We start from the raw sequence: 20,946 nt of genomic DNA, 5'->3' as shown, positions 1-20,946 counted from the left end.
TATCCGATTGTTGTATGATGCGTGCCATGTCCTGTTTGTAAGCCATTCAGCTATACATCTTATCAAGAGTAAATTAATACCTAGTTGTTGTAATTTATTGATCAGTGTTTTGTGTATGGCCCTGTCAAATGCTGAAGTTAAATCTATTTAAATTTAAATTACATCACAGCACAATTTTTCATTCGTAGCTGTTATTATATTGTTATAGAGCATCATATTACAGGTGGCAATAGATCTATTTTCAACATATGCATGGTGATATATGGTTTGAAGTCCCAACCTTTCAAACTCTGACAATAACTTATCCAATATTAACTTCTCCATCATTTTTCAACAAAATGAAAGTAGACTTAAGGGTCTATATGACTTTGCACTTTTTTAATATCTCTTAAGTCTTTTGGGTTTTTAATACCATGATGGGAATGGACCCCATTCCTAAGTCAAAGTAGGATTAAAGTTCATGAAATTAGTATTGTCTCACTCTTTGATGTTAACCAAAAGTACTCTTCGCAGCACCTACAATATGGCCAGTAATGACTCCTTCTGTAATTCGTATGGTGTTACATGAACTGGTAACATATCTAAATACGATTGTAAATTCTTTTTTTATAAGACCAGTTGCTCCTACTACTGTTGGAACTATCTGGGTGTCTTCCTTCCACATGGCTCTCATTTCTGCCTGTAGATTGAGGTATTTTATGAATTCATGTCTGTCTGTACGCAAGACACTGTAGTCACTAGGTGTGGCGATTTCAATGATCAATGCTACCTTTGTCTTCTTTTCTTGGACCACTATATCTGGTTTTCTAGCATCTATCTTTTGGACTGTTGGTATTGGGTGATCCCATGTGATATAGACTTCATCATTTTCTATGATTCTCTGTGGCTCATGTTTCCAGTGTTTTTCAGCCACTTCAATACCATAATGTTTGCACAATCTCCAGTGTAACAATCTCGCCACATTATTATGCCTTTCAGTATACAGTCCCTCTGCAATTAGAGAGTCACAACCTGCAATAAGGTGTGTGACTGTTTCCAATTCAGTTCCACAAAACCTGCATATGTCTGTTTCTCCCACATGTTCAATGGACTTAGTAAACCACTGTGTATGCAGCCCACTATCTTGGGCTGCCAATATTAACCTTTCATTTCTTGATGTAAATTCACCTCTCCTTAACCATTCCTGCATCCGTTCTTGATCAACATGAGGTTCTTTCAGAAGTTTTCTATACTAGCAACTATATTTATGTTTTTTTCCACATTTCTTGCCTTCTCTCCTGGTCCTTCACTTTATATTCTTTCTTTTGTTTATTAGCACATTCAGTTGCTGCCTGGTTTTTATCCACTTCTGGTTTGATTTCCATTCCTGCTTGACGTCGGTATGCTTCTGCTAAATTAAGCAGAGGTGTCATCTTAGATTTATTCTCCTCATGTTTCAGAACTTTCACCACATTTGGAACTTGTGAGGTCAGTAGATATGTGTGGAGTCCCACAATTGCAGATCACTGATTTTTGTAAATCATTTGGTGAGTATGAAGCATCCTTCTTGTTTTAATATCCACTCTATCCAACACTTTATGGGGCCAGTCAGTCACTCCAAAACTGTAAGTTAGGACAGGAAGAGCAAATTTATTTATAGCTTGGATCTTGTTGCTAGGTGTCAGTGCTGTTTTCAGGATTAATTTAAGTTTTATTCACATTTGTTTATGTTTTATTGCTGATCCTCCATCAGTTCCCAAGTATTTATATACCCCCTCTTGCTCAAGTTCTTTTATATCACATTCTTGTCCCAAACTGATGTTTTCCTGGTGCTGCAATTTTCCTTTTTTAAAGGTTGCTTTTGCACATTTATCAAGACCAAATGACATTCCAATATCATCTGAAAAAGTTTTGACAACCTGCAGCTGTGCTTTGAGTTCCTCATCTGATGAGCTGTACAATTTTAAATCATCGACAAAGAGAAGATGAGAAATCATTAGACTTTGTTGTTTTCTAGAAGCCAAATTATAGCCATGGCCTAAGCTGTTAAGTAAACAGCTTAATGGATTAATGGCAAGGCAAAATAACAATGGTGACAGGGAATCACCCTGGGATAATAATCTGTCCTTTATCATGGCTTAATTACAAAGTGGTCTGTCACTGTTTCATGGTTACTGTAATGTAATCAATCAGTGTAGGATGTACCTTATATATTTTTAAGCACTCTTTTATCCATAAATGTGGGATACTATCAAATGCTTTTTCTGACAATAACTTATCCAATATTAACTTCTCCATCATTTTTCAACAAAATGAAAGTAGACTTAAGGGTCTATATGACTTTATAAATCCACAGATGAATAGTGAAGCTAGGAACCACAGAGGACACAATCCAATAATCCAGGACACTTTTTATTGATTTAGCGCTTTCGTCAAGGTAAAAGATTTCATCAGAATAGCCATGTTTGCTAAAACCCATCTTTAAATAACCCACCCCCAACTCATATTGGTGGAAAGAAAAACATCACTTCCTCCAAAAAATAAACATCACTTCCTCAAAAAAAAAAAATACATTAAGAAAAAATATACAATAAGAAAAACTTTTAAAATATTTTTAAAACATTTGGTAAACTGCTGATAAAAAATGCTTGCACATAACAAAAACAGCATAGATTGCACATTCCTGATAAAAAATACTAGCACATTACAAAAACAGCATAGATTTCAGTTTAAGTACTGAACTAATAGAGACTCTGTCATTGAGTCCAGGAGCCTGACAGGCATTTGTTCTAATCTGCCACTTAAGCTCCATGAGCTCTAAAAATTCATCCAAGGTGGACCCCCCCCCGGGGGGGGGGGGGCCCAAATCAACTTGGTCAATGATGAAAAATTTGAAAACATGTAGTGGGTGAAGGCTGATGTGCCTGTACAGTGCATTGTTTTCGTTCTTATGTTTAATATCATATGTATGCTGGTAAATTCTTTGTCTCAGTGCCCGGATTGTTTTTCCTACATAGTAGGCATCGCAAGAGTCACATAATGCGACATAAACAACTCCTTTGGAGTACCAGTAATATTTCCTAAGTGTAGTAACGTACCCAGAATTTTTTATTTTAATTCTGTTTGTGTCAGTCATATACGGGCACTGTGGGCACCTACTACATTTGTAACTGCCACCCTGATCTGGTTTTGTGTTGCATCTTTACAATAAACCTTTCAGGGAAGTTTCCTTTTTATAGACAATCTATTTTCTAAAGGCTTGAATTTTGTCCCTGCTACTAATTTCAATATTGTCGACACTATTATACAACTTAAGTTATACACATGGCATGGATTGACTACAAAAAAGCATTTGATAGTGTCCCATATTCATAGATAACAAAAGTGCTTAAAAATGTATAAGATACACCCTACACTGATTGAGTACATTACAGTGACCATGAAACAGTGGCAGACCACTTTGCAATTAAGCCATGATAAAGGACAAATTATTATTCCAGGGATAAAAATTCAAAGGAGGATATTCCAAGGTGACTCTGTCACCGCTGCTATTCTGCTGCAAATTGCCCTTAACCCGTTAAGCTGTCTATTCAACAGCTTAGGCCATGGCTATAATTTGGCTCCTAGAAAACAACAAAGTCTAAAGACTTCTCATCTTCTCTTTGTCGATGATTTAAAACTGTATTGCTCATCAGATGAGGAACTGAAAGCACAGCTGCAGGTTGTCATAACTTTTTCAGATGATATTAGAATGCCATTTGGTCTTGATAAATGTGCAAAAGCAACCTTTAAAGCAGGAAACTGCAGCACTAGGAAAACATCAGTTTGGGACAAGAATGTGATATAAAAGAACTTGAGCAAGAGGGAGTGTATAAGTACTTTGGAATTGATGAAAGATCAGCAATAAAACATGAATAAATGCGAGTGAAACTTAGTAAGGAATACTTTAGAAGATGTAAATTAATCCTGAAAACAGTGTTGACATCTAGGAACAAAATCCAAGCTGCAGGCCAGTTTGCTCTTCCTGTCCTAACTTACAGTTTTGGAGAGATTGATTGGCCCCAAAATGTGTTGGATAGATTAGATATTAAAACAAGAAGGATGCTTAATGCTCACCAAGTGATCTATTAAAAATTAGTGCGTACCAAGATTATATATTCCCTGTTCTGAAGGAGGGATGGGCCTCCTTGAAATTGATTATATGTATAGATCTGCAATCATGGGACTCCACACATATCTGCTAACCTCACAAGATCCAAACATAGTGAAAGTTTTGAAACATGATGAGACTAAATCTAAGATGACTTTTCTGCTTAACCTACCAGAAGCATCTCTAAGTCAAGCAGAAATGGAAATCAAACCAGAAGTTGATAAAAATCAAGCAGCAACTGAATGTGCCAAAAAAACAAAAGAAAGAATATAAGGTGAAGGACCAGATGAAAAGGCAAGAAATGTGGAAAATGCATAAATATAGATGCAAGAATAGAAAACTTCTGGAAGAACGTCATGTTGATCAGGAATGAACGCAGGAATGGTTAAGGAGAGGTGAATTTAAACCAAGAGATGAAAGGTTAATATCGGTGGCCCAAGATAGTGGGCTACGTACCCACTGGTTTACAAAGTCCATTGAACATGTGGGACAAACAGACAAATGTATGTTTTGTAAAACTGAATTGGAAACCGTCGCACACCTTGTTGCTGCCTGTGACATACTAATGGCAGAAGGACTATATACTGAGAGGCATAATTATGTGGCAAGACTGTTGCACTGGGGATTGTGCAAACATTATGGCAGTGAAGTGACTGAAAAACACTGGAAGCATGAGCCACAAAGCATCATAGAAAATGATGAAGTCTATATCACATGGAATCATCAATTACCAAACAGTTCAAAAGTTAGATGGTGGAAAACCGGATATAGTGGTCCAAGAAAAGAAGACAAAAATAGCATTTATCATTGAAATCACCACACTCAGTGACTACAGTGTCCTGCATAGAGAGAGAGACACACAAAGTTATAAAATATCAGGATTTGCAAGCAGAAACGAGAGCAATGTGGAAGAAAGATACCCAGATTGTTCCAATAGTAGTGGAAGGAGCAATGGGTCTTATAAAAAAAGAGTCTACAGTCATATTTAGACAGGCTACCAATACATGCAACTCCATACGAATTGCAGAAGTCATTACTAGGCACGTTGCAGGTGCTGTGAAGAGCATTTTTGGCTGACATGAAAGAGTAAAACCATACTAATTTCATGAACTTTAATCGTACTTTGCCTTAGGAATGGGGTCCAGTCCCATCATGGTATTAGAAACCCAAAAGATTTGGAGAAATTAAAAATGGGAGTAATTTTGTGGGCTACTACATCCTTCTACAACAGGGGCCCATCCTTCCCCTTGGCATGTCCTGGCCCCATTGTAGGAATGTTTCCATATTTTGAGGATTCTACACTGTCATTTTTTCCAGCCCTGGCACCAGTGTGCCTACCACGATTGGGCACATTTTTATCCTGGGTCTTGTGCACCCAGCTAATTCTTTTTTAATTTTTGACCTACTTCTGTCCATGATACATACTATATAAATACAGTCTATATATCAGTGTCATCTTAGTGAGATTTTGTGAAAAACAGGATCCACATTGTGAAGGTACTCGCCACGACTTGAGGATGACTTCAGTTTCAACAATACTACTCTCATTTGCTTGCTGACTTATCTCTCCATTCAAACCCCTCTCCATTCGGGCTACATACACATGGGTTTACAAAGTCAGTTGAACATGTGGGAGAAACAGACAAATGTAGGTTTTGTAAAACAGAATTAGAAACAGTGGCACACCTCATTGCTGGTTTTGGCATACTAATGGCAGAAGGACTGTATAATGAAAGGTATAACAATATGGCAAGACTGCTGCACTGGGGATTGTGCAAACATTATGGTACAGAAGTGGCTGAAAAACACTGGAAACATGAGCCACAAAGCACCATAGAAAATGATGAAGTCTACATCACATGGAGTCCCTCATTACCAACAGTTCAAAAGATAGATTCTAGAAAGCTGGATATAGTGGTCCATGAAAAGAAGACAAAAGTAGCATTGATTATTGAAGTTGCCACATCCAGTGACTACAGTGTCTTGTGTACAGACAGACACAAAGTCATAAAATATCAGGATTTGCAGGCCGAAATGAGAGCAATGTGGAAGAAAGATACCCAGACAGTTCCAATAGTAGTAGGAGCAATGGGTTTTATAAAAAAGAATCTGCAAACTTAATTAGATATGTTACCAATACATACAACCCTGTACGAATTGCAGAAGGAGCCATCACTGGGCACATTGTGGGTGCTGCGAAGAGCACTTCTGGCTGACATCAAAGATTAAAACAATACTAATTTCATGAACTTTAATCATACTTTGACTTAGGAATAGGGTCTATTCCTGTCATGGTATTAGAAACCCAAAAGACATGGAGAAATTAAAAAAAAGATGGGAGTTAGAACAAAATTAAGAGAAATCCTGATCGCCCATGTTAATGAAGGCACTACTTCCAGTGTGGCAAACCCTCATACTTAGGTGAAACAAATGGGCCATAAGATAATTGCTCCTGGGGGGAATGACTGGGTGAACAGCAAGGCTGAGGAAAAGCTCACTGGTCTTAGGGGGACCACAACAGAACAAACAAACAAATAAAAACAGTTGGCTCAAGATGATTACCCTACAGTCATCAACGTCTATGAAAGTGCAGGGAAATTTCTCTGAAAACTGGAAGCCCTGTATTTAGTGTTTTGAATTATATTTCACTGTGAGCCAACTAGAGTAGATACCTGAAAAAATACAATGTGCCATGTTACTTTACATCACAGACAAGAAAGCAGTCAAAGTGTTTAACACTTTTATTCTCAGATTGGAAGAAAGAAATGAGATTGCAGGTAAAAATATTCCAGGTATGCTGTGAGCCTGTGTTTGCACTTGTTTCCCGCCTTTCCTGTAACTAGTCTAGTCCAGATACAGATTTCCTGTATCCAGGACTGTTTGTAAGCTTTTGAGCAGTGCCAAAAGGTCTGCACTTCAATTTTTCCCTTAGATCTGCTAGTTCTCTCCACTCCTGCACTTTTACTAGCTTAGTAGTCTAGCAATTTACCAGACATCTTGCAGCAATTATTGTAGCACACAAAAGTGCTATCCGCACTAAAAATTCTGCAGTGAAACAGCTCCAGTACTTATTATTAATGCCCACCCCTCCAGGCATGTCTAAAGGACTGTACCCTGTGCTTTCTCCAATTAACCTGGTGAACTTGGGCATCCTCAGGCAATATAGCAACTGCCTCATGTACACGGACAACCCTCTCGTCTTACCTCCCAACACTCAGACTTGTGAGAGGTGCACCTATATATCAAAACTGGAAGCTACGCACTCTCCAGCCAAGACCGGAATAGCTGCTCAAGAGGAGAAGTTCAGCACTTGCACCACACCTCATGGAACACATCCCCTTCCAGAATACACACCAGCACTGCCTTCACATAAAAACACAAACCTCACACCCACCTTCGCAGAGGCTCTCAATAAAAATCTACCCAAACAACAGAGTCCTCCAAGGCAGCCACCACCACAACACAACACAACACTAATCACGAGACACATAACTCTCCTAAACAGTGTGCCATTCAACCAAAGCCCCTAAGGCAAAACAGCATGCCTAACACACTAGTCATAGGTGACTTGATAGTGAGGAACACTGATGTCCCACTCACTAGGTGATAGTGAGGCACACTGATGTCCCACTCACTAGGCTGAATAAGGAGAAAGTAACAGTCAGCTGTCTGTCAGGTGCCAGGATCCATCACATAACACATGCACTCAGGTCCCTCAACAACAGGTACAAATATGACTCTGTCATTGTACATGTGGGTGTGAATGACCTAAGACGCACCTCCCTGGACTACATTGCGGAGCTCTCAGATTATGCAGTCCAGGCAGGTATGACCCTAGCCCTGAGCAGCATCCTGCCATTACCCAGAATGATACCACAGTACAAGCAGAAAATGACTGATTTCAATAAATGCCTAAGTTTCTGGTGTCATTCCAAGGGGATCCAGAATCTGTCTGCCTGGGATTACATGATTGACGGACCTCGATGCTTTGCCAGGGATGGCCTGCATCCGTCTCCCTTGGGCTTCTGGATACTGGCCAAGGCTCTTGCCACCCATATAGTGCCCTTTTTAGGTTGTGTTCCAAAGACCAAATTACCACCGCAACAGCTACAAGCAAATGCAATCTGAGGGCCATGCTGCTCAACGCTAGTAGTCTAAATCTCAAAATGCACTCGCTCAAAGCATTCCTTAAAATAGAGTACATCGGCATTTGTGCTTTAAAAGAGACCTGGTTAAAAGCAGCAAAAAACACTCTTGCACTACCAGGCTATAACTCATTCCACACCTTTCGGCCCTAGAACTTGGACCGAAGTGCCAAAGGCAGGGGTGATTCCGTATTCATAAAGCATGTGCACACCTCCAGGCTGGTAGCCCAACATAGCGCAACAGAGTTACTTCAGGTGCAGCTAACATTGGGTAAGACAGCGATTCAGGTTGTGGCCTTCTATAGGTCACCAACCATGTCCCAAGACTCACACTCCATGTTCCTATGCACCCTGGAGAATATTAGGGTCCAACCTAACACTCTCATACTGGGCGACTTCAACTATCCCTCCATTAACTGGGAAAACTACTTGTGTACCAATACACTTGCCCAATATTTCTTGGAATTCATTAATTCCAATGCCCTGGACCAGCTCATTCCTACCCCCACTAGAGGTAGCAACATCCTTGATTTGTTCATTACTAACATGGGCAGCCATTGCTCTACACCAATAGTCAACTCCTCCCTGGTTAGATCTGACCCACAAACTAATCACCTTGGAAATCCACCCCCCCCCCCCCCCGCAAAGGTAGCCACCATGAAAAGCTTCTGCAAAGCTAACTTTGTGCTCCTAAAAACAGAGGTGGCTAACTTCACGGCACCTATGCAAATAGAGAATAGTTGCATGACTGCCGAATCATACACCAGTGCACTGTACAAACACGTACACAAATGCATGGATCTCTCCATACCCAATAGAACCAAGATGCTCTCCTCCAAAAAAGGAAGCCAATCTGATGGTCCCCTGCCATAAACAAACTCTACAACAGAAGCAAGAAACTGATGCAGAATAAGGTGAAGTCCCAAGACTGGAAAAAACTCCCTTATCAGCCTCAACAAAAGGTTGAGATCCCTCATCAAATCCCCTAAAGCTAGCTATGAAAACAGAATTGCAGCACATATTAAAGACAACCACAAGGCCTTCTATAGTTATGTAAAGAATCTCCACAGCAATACCCAGATTTGCTCTGAACTACTGCACAGTGGTACCTCTTATACTGAACCAACAGATGTTGCCAGTATTCTGGTCGACAGATTCAGTGCCAACTTTACCCCTCCCCCCAAAGGACCATTCACAATACCAGATTGCCAGGCACCCAGTATTACTGCTGCACAGGTTAAAACAGCACTGTCCAAGGCCAAGAATACATCTTCTATGGGACTTGACAATATCCCTGGCTGTGTTCTACAAGAACTACAGAGTGAACTGACAGTACACCTGTGTGCCCTGTTCAATCACAGCCTCACCTCAGGCTTTGTCCCTACTGAATGGTGCACTGCTACAGTCTTCTCTCCCCACAAAGGAGGAGTAACTCTAGACCCTGGGAACTATCTCCCCATTAGCCTGATAAGTCTGATATGCAAAGCTATATAAGACATCATCATGGACCTAATAAATAAGGATATAGGGAATCTCCAAACTCTGGATCCCACACAGTTTTTTTTTTTGAAGGGTAGATCATGCCTGCTCAACCTGATCGACTTCTTTGAGTCAGTCACCAGTGCTGTGGATGAAGGCAATGTGGTCTTTGACACCATTCCCCACACAGGAATCGTAGAAAAACTCACTAAGCTAGGCATCAATCCCTATATCAGTAGGTGGGTTGCAAACTGGCTCACAGATATAACCCACAGTGTGAAAGTAGCTGACTCAAAGTCAGACTGCTTACCAGTCACAATTGGAGTCCCACAGGGTTCAGTCCTGGGTCCTCTCCTGTTTGGTATCTACTTCTCTGAAGTCCAGGCCAACAAAAAGGGACTCTGGCTGACAAAGTTTGCAGACAATTGCAAGTTGGGAGCTATTAGTAACTCTCCAAGTGATAAGCAAGAAATAAGGCACTGGAAGGTTCACCAGATAGCAACACCAACTTTATTGAGCACACAAAAAAAAAAAAAAAAAAAAAACTAAAGTTGGTGTTGCGATCTGGTGAACCTTCCAATGCTGTATTTCTTGGTTATTCATTTGTATTAAGGCACTGTTTCCACTTTGTTTATTAACTCTTTAAGTGATGTTGACATCTTGCAGAAAGGCCTCACTAAGACCAATGACTGGTGTCAGAACCATGGCATTAAGCTCAATGCCAAAAAATGTGTCATCATCCCCTTTGGGAAAAACTTGGTTCCCATGAATTACCACATTGAGATAAGATTAAAACCAATAAATATAAACATGAAATAATTACAGGTGACCTCATGGCAAGCAAAAAATAGACCCTGTACAACTGTTGTGAGTATAAGCATGAAATGAATGTTATAAAACACTAAAGCTGCAGCAGGTTATCTGGAGATGCAAACTAATAATGAATCAATTAAGCCATCTAGTACCTTACTCTGCCACCAGTGAGAAATAGAAACAAGTGTTGCAGCACAGCAAGTAATGTTTTAGAGAGAAGAAAACAATCAAAAGCGGATATGTCTGCAGGTACTATGAAAACATATTCTGTGAATATAGTGCATGCCTCGCACAGTCTCATTGTATTCAGTGATGACTGGAACAAATCTGTTCAGGTTTATACCTCACTATTTTGAATCTGTGTGTTTGGCCAAAACTGTCAGTGAGGGAAAAAGTCAGAAAAGCTCTGGATTAAAGGTAAAACAGTTGTATTTAAAATGGACACTGGAGCAGAGTGCCACATAATGATAGAATCTACTTGTAAAATGCTGTGTTTAAACAGTAAGTTGTACACATGCATGCTGCCCTCATACTTTGGGCATAGGCTAACACTGCTGGCTCAAATATGGCTGCACTCTATGTGAATACAAGAGAGTTCAAGCTATTGCTGCACCCAGTGATATTGTAAGCTCAGCGAAACAACCAAACCACTTGGGCAGAAGTGGTTGTGTTATACTTGGCATATGAAAATAATTTATGTACTGAACCATGTAAATTTAGTTCATATTGAAAATAAGCTACCATCTGTATCAACATATGACAGAATTCAGTAAGCAGTTAGAATTTCCAGTTTATGGATGCTGAATATATACTGAAGCAGGCTGTGAGAAAGGTCTGTGAGAATGTATTGAGGAGAACAAAAAAGTGAAAAAGGTAAACGACAAGGATTGAGTAATTCTGAAGCTAGTACAATACAAAGATAGTAAAATGCTGATTTTGAAGTACAAAATTCAGTGAACAGTGTCAGAAATGATTTTACCTGCCAGTAACATAATGTGGCAAATAAATTCTATATAAAAGTGACTGTGCAGTTCAGTTGGTATAGACAAAGTCCTGACTATAAGTTAGCACATGTTGGAACAGTAACCTGGACAATGGAGGAACTGGAAGGGAGTGGTGGATGTGGTGCAGAGCCATAACTGCTCATTTGGTGCCCAGTGCCGCTCCCCTTTCTGGTGCACCACAATGATAGGGTGAAGTGAAAAAAACAAAAGCAAAAAAAAAAGGCCTGTTCTCCAATTCTGGTGCTCCTTTCCCCATAAGGAAAACTGCAATATCCTCACGCTGTATTGCACTCGCTATTGCACCATTATGGCTATTGTGTATTCATAATGGTTGTTAAGGCTTAAAGTAAAAAAAAAAAACAGACACACAAATCAAAATCAATCATATAGTAGAGAGAGAGAGTATTGTCAGGGATATAAATTATACTCTGAAGAGTTATTCTAATCAGTTGAAAGCATTAGATGCTTACAGGTGTTGTATCATAATAAAAATTTCTCTAAGGTAGTTCCTGTGATTCATGTTTCTATTAGTATATCTGTTTTTGAATATGACAAGGATATAAAAACATCTGAAGTAAATGGAGTCATCTGGAGTCATAGTTCAGCGGACAGAACCAGAATGCATCAGCCTTATAGTGAAGTATGGTTAGAATATTGTTCAGAATGGTAACAAGTGGATAAAGATGGAATACTAACCTCTTCAAACAATTGAAGTAATAGATACTATGCTAATAATAGTTTCTTCTCAGTGCTTAAGCAAACCAAGGGTTTGTCAGATCATGTTGGATAAATACAGTACCAAACCCAACTTTGTTCCTTCAATGTGTCCTTAGTTCATTTTATATATATATATATATATATATATATATATATATATATATATATATATATATATATATATATGTATATATATGTATGTATAATACACACACACACACACACACACACACATATATCTATATATATATATATATATATATATATATATATATATATATATATATATATACACACACATATATTTTTTTTTCTTGAGACTACCTTTTGGGATCGTGCCATGTCTTGAGGTGTTTGAAAGGACAGTGGCAGCTACATATAGCTGAAGGGCTAGATAATGTAGTTAACATAATAGGCAACATTCTAGTCGGGGAAGATGGACAGATGGAATCTTAAAGTTTGAAATTCAGTAAAGCCAAATGCCATATATGTACTACCTCTGAAATTGGTGGGATATATATTGACAGCAGATAGTCTTTAATAAAACACAAAGTTAGAGCCATTGTGATCATAAAGAAAGCTACTGATAAATCACCTCGGATGTGTTTCTTAGGAATGGTACAACAGAGTTCACAGTGCTAACTAAGAAAGCTGTTAGAGCATGATAAACTGTGATGCTGGTTAGCGGATGAAAAATGATACTGAGTTGTTGAAAAATCCAGAAACTACAGCGCCAAATTCCAAAAACTTTTAGTTATGTACTTACCATAACTTTAGATGTTTGGGATCCATCTCGCCTACATTCTGTACTGAGGATCGGCTCCGACTCGGCACGCTATACTATAGAGCGAAGTCTCTAATTGGCTGAGCTATTCTACATCCCAGGATGCACCACTACTACTTCCCCAGATCTTGTTTGTCCGCACAGATGCACACACACATAGACAGTTGAAATAACATTGCCAGGTGTTTCAAGATGAAACGGCTAAACTGAACCGTTGGGTCTCTTCTGATCTCCAAGGCAGGGGTAAGGAGGATGGGTTATTAGGAATGTTGGCGAGATGGATCCCAAACATCTAAAGTTATGGTAAGTACATAACTAAAAGATGTTATGTGATCCTATCTCGCCTACATTCTGTACTGATGGGACAGCGTCCCTAGCACCTGATTCCTGGGTGGCTCACTGGAAAACACTCCTGAGAACTGTGGAACCGAAGGAAGCTCGCCCCTGAGATGCCACATCCAATTTGTAATGAGAAATGAAGGTGTGAGGAGAAGACCAGGTAGCCGCAGCACAAATGTCACTAAGGACAAGCTTGGAATGAAAGGCTGTCGAAGTAGCCATAGCCCTTGTAGAATGAGCTTTCACAGAGGTTGTAAGCTCTCTATTAGAAAGAAGGTAAGTATGACTGATACAGTCCCTGATCCACTTGGCAATAGTGCCTTCGTGATGGCTTTGCCCAATTTATTGTCCGAAAAGGACACAAACAACTGATCAGTTTTCCGTGTTTGGTGCATCCTATCTAAATAGAAACGCAATTGCCTGTGAACATCCAGTGAGTGGAAGATGTATTCCGCTCTGTCTGAGTAGTTTGGGAAGAAAACTGGGAGTTCCAATGACTGTTGAAGACAAAAACTAGAACAAACTTTGGGAACAAAGGATGGATTAGGCCTGAGGGATACTCTATCCTTGTGAAAAACCAGGTACGGTGGTTTTACAGATAGGGCTTGAAGTTCTGAAACTCTTCTGGCTGATGTAATTGCCACCAAAAAAGCAGTCTTCCAAGAAAGAAATTTCAAGTCGCAAGTTGCTGCCGGTTCGTAGGGGGAAGAGGTCAAAGCACCTAATACGAAATTAAGATCCCACGGTGGAGCGGGATGAGAAATCGGAGGTCGTAGCAGCCCAGCACCTTTCATGAAGGCTTTACACAACTTATTGCTCATCAAAGGTGGGTCTATACTTTCATGAAAATTAGAAATAGCTGCCAATTGAACCTTGATGGTAGAGACCGAAGAACCTTGATTGAATAAAGAAGCTAAAAACTTAAAAACTTCTGACACCGGGGCAGTAATGGGATCTAATCCCCGGAGTTGGGCCCAAATGGCGAATCTCTTCCATTTGCTGTTATACATTTTTTTAGTCGAATTCTTGTGAGCCGAGGACAAGATATGTATGACTTCCGAATCCAAAACCTGGTTCCTGACTATGGTCGGAAGTGGAGGAGCCAAGCTGTTAACCTCAACGAGTGAAGGGACTGATGAAGCTGTCCCGACTGGTGGATCAAGAGGTCTGGAACCTGGTCCAGGAACCATGGACCGTCCAGTGCGTATTTCCGAAGAAAGGGCAGCCAGACTTGACAAGGCCAGTATGGGGCAACTAAAATCATCTTGCTATGCAAGTGAATCGCCTTCTGGATCACCCTGGGAAGAAGGGGAACCGGTGGAAAGGCGTACAGTAGGCCGGTGGGCCAAGCTTGGACTAGGGCGTCCTTGGGAAACCCCCCCCCCCCGGAACTGGGGTGAGAGAGAAGAACTGTTGACACTTCGTGTTGAGAGGAGTTGCAAAGAGGTCGCAACAAGGGGTTCCCCATCTTCTGAAGATCTGAGTTGCGAGTCTGTCATTCAGAGACCACTCGTGTGGGGAGAGAATAGTTCTGCTCAGTCTGTCGGCTATCACATTGGATCTCCCCGGAATGTGTGTTGCTACCAAGAAACGGTTGGTCGCAATCGCCCAATCCCATATTTTCATGGCCTCTCTGCAAAGGGGGTAGGACCTGGTCCCTCCCTGCTTGTTCAGGTACCAGACTACTGACATGTTGTCGGACTGAACGGCAATCATGCCCTGGGGGAGATAACTGTGTAGTGCTTGTAGCGATAGAAGCACTGCCCTCATTTCCAGTATGTTGATGTGGAGGGAACTCTCGTCGGGGTGCCACTTGCCTTGGACTGACCTGCCCAGGTAATGTCCCCTCACCCCGTCTGGGAGGCGTCCGTAGTCAAAGTGGCCACTGGAGGTGGAGGAACGAAGGGTCAACCCTGATCCAGGTTGGAGGAAAGAAGCCACCAACGGAGGTCCTGTTTGCACGTCTCCGTGATTAGAATGAGGTGACTGAGAGGGAGATCCCGATAAGACCACTGGACTGACAGGAGCCACTGGAGAATCCTCATATGCAATCTTGCTAAGGGAACTAGAAGAACGGTAGCCAACATGGAACCCAACAGTTGTAGGACCATCCTGGCTGGGGCTCGGCGTTTGAGGAGCAATGCTCGGACTTGAGATTTGTAATATTTCTATCCTCTCTGTAGGAAGATAGACCCGCATTTGCTTTGAGTCTATCTCTACTCTGATAAATTGTATGCGCTGAGATGGCAGCAACACAGACTTTTCGCAATTGAAGGTGATTCCTAGGGAGTTGCCTAGAGATATAGTGGCTGCTAGGTTCTGTAAGAGTAGACGCCTGGAAGTGGCAGTTAGGAGCCAGTCGTCTAGGTATGGAAACACCTGGAATCCTAGACTTCTCAGGTGAGCAGTCACCACCGCCAAACATGTGGTGAACACCCTGGGGGCTGTGGTGAGACCAAAGGGCAGTGCACGGAACCGGAAATGACCAGGCTGAAGCGCAAGTGTCTCCTGGACACCTGATCTATCAGGATATGATAGTAGGCATCATTGAGATCTATGGAGCACATCCAAACACCTTCCTCCAGCAGCGGGAGAATGGATTGTAAGGTGACCATCCAGAACTTGGACTTCTTGACAGAACGGTTGAGTTTGCTGAGATCCAAGATGGGCCTCATGTCCCCGGTCTTTTTTGGCACCAAAAAGAATCTTGAGTAAGTCCCTAATCCAGCCTGGTCTTCAGGGAACGGTTGGATGACTCCTTTTTGAAGCAGCTTTGAAATTTCGATGGCTGCGAGATCCCGTTGACTGGGTGGTGGGTCCGGGATTTTCCGGGATGGCGGGGGGGGGCTGAGAAAAGGGAATGTTGTAACCTCCGGCAATGATACGGAGCACCCATCGGTCCTGAGTGATATTCTCCCAGGCCTTTAGGTGCCTCGAAAAATGACCCCCCGACTGGCTCCGGAGCGGCGCAGTCGGGCAATCCTTCAGGGATGCTGGAAGGTTGAGGAGCCACGAAAGGACTCGCGGTCTCCAGTGTTGCGGGGGCCTCTGCAGCCTCTGGGATGGCCTCTTCCTGAAAAATTTCCCCCTCCTCTGCCTCTAGAAGGGGGATCATCCTGCTGTGAGGGGTAAGTCTTCTGAGATTTGCGGAACCACATTTTCCCCCCTCTTCTAGCCTTGGGATAAGGTCGGAAGGGAGTGGAAAACCGTGCCCCTACAGCAGTCAAAGTCTTACCCTCTTGTTCACAGCGGGTCAAGGTGTCCTTTACCTTGGGTCCAAACAAGGAGGACCCATCAAAGGGAGCGTTGGCAAAGGAAGACTTGAAGGCCTCCGCAAAATGACACAGGTGGAGCCAGGCTTGTCTCCATAGAGCAACACCTGTACCCGCCGCTCTACTCGCCCCTTCGGCCGCATATGAAATGAGCCTCATGGACGAGTTCGATATAGATGATGAGTAGCCAACTGAGAGCTAACCGTCTGGGCCAACTGCTCAGGTAGGTTACCAGAGAGGGTATCTGAAAGTTTCTTGACCAGATCCCTCTGAAGTCTGGTGAAGTGCGTCAGATAATTCAGAGACCTTAAAGTAAAGGCTGCTGAAGTAAGGGTGTGCTTCCCGTACCGATCCATACTCCTGGACTCTTTATTAGGAGGATGGATGGACGTCGAAGCCTCTGCCACATCTTGCTGGGTAGCAGATGCCACCATCAGGGCATCTACGGCCACACCTTTAGATAAGAAATCCTTTTCAGGGGGGGCTGACAGAAATTTATTCGGGCGAGCTGGCACCGGTTCCACAGAATCCGGGTGCTCCCACGCCCTTCGAGAGATCAAATCCAGGAGCTCATCGAAGGGCGGAGACACCCAGGAGGCGGAAGGCTGAGCCCCGAAGGCCTTGAGGAATACCGACTCCTCAGCGGAAGGGGGTTTGGACTGCCAGTCGCCTCGTTGCTTGAGGATTTCCAAGATGTCCACGAAGGAGACATCATCCGAGGACGACTTGGGGGACCCCTCCACATCATCGAGGTTGGTGTCCGAGGTGAGAGACTCATCAGGCGAGTCAACGTGCTTCCTATTGCACTGTCTCTTCATGGGAGGTTCTTCCGAAGAAGCCTCGGAAGGACCCCCAGGAAGGGAGGAATCCCCAGTGGGGGTGACCTCAGGCCCCAGGGCTCCGCTGTCTTGAGACAGGGGGACAACAAAGGAACTAGTCTCCATGCCAAGGGAAGGTGCCGGAGAGATGGTGGAGGTAGCCAAGGAAGATTTGGCTAAAGCACTCCTCATGGCCCTGAAGGCCGGACCCCCCCCCCCGAGTCCTGGGAAGGTCCGACCCCCGAGGACACAACAGAAGACGGCATTCCCGCAACTGACACACCAAGAGGGAGGCTCGGACCCGAAGCGTCACCCCCGGGGCCGACCGAGGAGGTCCGTGTACCGAACTCCGACCCGAAGGTCGGGGTTGGAGTAAGGGTCGGAGCCGACCCGAGAACCTCCACTGGCTCCACCAGCACAGACTCCAACGGTGCCGAGGCTGTTGGAGGAGGAACCAATACAACAGGGTGGACAATCGGCTCCGGAGCTGACTGGGCTGGAGCCGAGACTAACTTTTGGAAAACTGGAGACTGGAACAGCCTTTGAAGCACCCTGTCTATATCTGAATCGGACATCCTCGAAGACCGAGAAGAGACCGATCGGGCCCGAGTTGACTACTCCGCTGGTTCCGAAAGACTGGGGGACCGGTTCCGAATAGTCTCAAGTAATATCGGCGCCGAGGGAGATTCCACCAGCACAGCAATTTCCCTCGGAGCCGATGGGGACTTCGACGCCGAGATAGAAGAGTCTGAGCGAGCGACCTTTCTCGGCTCCGAAACCAATGGAGCCGGAGAAGGTGACCCGCCTCTCGATGCTCGAGCGCTTGGCTCCGAAGACAGAGGAGTCGAGGCTGGAGGCATCGAGGCAGACCGTTCCGACCTCGGCTCTGAAGTCCGTGGAGCCGACGGAGAAGCCTGCCTTGATTTCTTTGCTGTCGGCTCCGACGGACTGGTCTGAGCCGAAGACGACTTCTTCTTGGAAGGAGAGGGGGAAGAAGATAAAGCCTTCTCAAAAGAAGGGGTGATAAGCCCCTTCAATATCAATTTGTTTTTCCTCTCTTGGAGGACACGAGAAGAAAAAGCATGGCAATGGCATACACTGCACGACTCTTGAAGGTGCTTAGGGCCTAAGCAATAAACACATAGAGAGTGATCATCTGTGATTAACATCTTGTACCCACACTTGGTACATTTTTTAAAACCCGAAGGCCTATGTTCCTTCGACATCACTACAAATACACACACCAAAAATCAGTAACACTAACCACACACAGATGCCAAATCCCTCTAATTTAAACAGGATAGGCCAGTAAATCACACAGGCGAAAAACTGTAACACAGCTCAGGCAGAGTGCGAGGGCAAGGCCCCTCTAACTAAAAATGGAACCTTGACGTTTAGTAGGAACAAATACCACAAAACAAAATTTTTTGTAACAAAAAGGGCTGTAAAAATGCTTGAAATAGAGCGCGAGGAAATCCCTGATTTAAGCGGGAACCTAACGCTAACAACAAAACCACACAAACTCCAAATTCACACAAACTACTCAAAAAGTGTTTAGTAGCTGTTAAAACAGCTTTTGGTTGAAAAATTAGCAAAATTCTGACAGAAAATTAGTCAGTAAAGCGTACTTAGCCCAGCCAAGTCGAGACCATGTCCATTGCTGTCAAGCGGCAAACGAGATCTGGGGAAGTAGTAGTGGTGCATCCTGGGATGTAGAATAGCTCAGCCAATTAGAGACTTTGCTCTATAGTATAGCGTGCCAAGTCGGAGCCGAGGATCGGCTCCGAACCCATCAGTACAGAATGTAGGCGAGCTAGGATCACATAACATCTATATTTTAACACTAGCTACAACCTCCAATGTTGGTCTGATTCAATAATGTCTAAATGCAGTCATGTTATAAGATATCCAAGGCACTGACAGATGCTCAGATGTATTACCCACAGACTGAGAAAAATAATGCTAGCTCTTGTCTTTGGATGCCTGAAGTTCCACATCTGTATTTGTGTTAAGAACAGTGCAGCAGAATTTGATAACAAGACACTACAAACTATTTTCAAAAAGTCTTTACAGAAAGCTCCATTACATCTGTAAATTAATAATGCTGCCACTACAGAAGCACGACTTGCATGTACAGTACAAATATAGGAAGCTTATGCAAATTACAGATACCCTAAACAGGATGCAGTTTAATGAATGCAAGCAGGTACTTTTAAAACAATATTTCGAGGCCTTGTGGCTTGTGCTACATCTACCAGTGTCAACACAGAATGAAGCTTCAAGATCTGAGGGGTTGTATTAGAGATGACTTAGAACTACAGTTGCTTTGGGATGTTATTGCAGGATGGCACGTTTGTTTTAAGCCAATATATCCCCTTATTAGACTATATTTCCCATTTAGAGATGAGCTATTGTATAGCTGAACTAATATTCAGAGGTGATGAAGTAACTATTTCAGTGTAATTGGGTGACAATATGGTTGCAAAACTACACGAATCACACAGGAGCATAACAAACAGCAAAGCCTAATGTCTTGTAGTGGTCAAATATGGCTGTGCAGAGAAATGTGAAATGTGTGGCATATTCAGATAAACAAAACCAAAACAGCAAACCATATCACATGCTTTTTCTTCATTGCCATAGCTAAAACTGGGAATAGATTTATTTCATTACAACAATTAAGACTGTGCTAATAACTGTGCAAAATTCTCTGAAGTACTGCAGTTGACAGACACTACTAGTAAATTAGTGATTGCTATCTTAAATTCTGTATTTGCAAGATATGGGATACTGAAACCAGCTGTATATAATAACAGACCACAGTTTGTTAATCAGGAGTTTCAAGATTTTGCAAACCAATAGGAGTTTGCCCGTATTATGTCAAGTGCACGGGTGGAAAGGATAGTCCAGTCATTAAAGAACATTCTAGGTCAAAGTGAGTATTCTGTAGAGCCAGATTGTCATTTCTTGCTTCTTGAATACATAGACAGTCATTTGCAGTATGGAGGACTATCATTAGCACAGCTTCTTATAGGCAAAAGACTGAAATCCAAAATTTATACATCAGTTCATCAATTAATGTTTGAGAGCTATTAATCACATTTGAACTGTTGCAAACCAGACAACAGAAACATTTTGTTTTCCTGCAACAAAGCTGTCAAAAATCTACCTATCTTAATGGAAGGGGAAAGGAGTCAGAATAAATCAAAATTCTTGTAAAGGCAGTGTTGTACACAAAATACCGATTCAAACAGTACCTGACCATACCAGTTCTCCAAAATCTTTATATTAGTCATAAACAAGTCAGCTCATACCTCATATCTGTTTATAACCTGTATCTCCTTCTACACAACAAAACTTTGTACTCCTCCTCCTAAATTTACTTCCAACCTTAATCCCATTCCCCACTTTACAAATTTCTTTCTGACCTTCCCAATTTATCCACC

This window comes from Protopterus annectens, chromosome 7.part0 (assembly GCF_019279795.1).
Source record: "Protopterus annectens isolate FY-2018-M chromosome 7.part0, PAN1.0, whole genome shotgun sequence".
Classification (NCBI taxonomy): Eukaryota; Metazoa; Chordata; order Ceratodontiformes; family Protopteridae; genus Protopterus; species Protopterus annectens.
The sequence above is the reverse complement of the archived record's forward strand: the minus strand, read 5'-3'. Positions refer to the sequence as shown.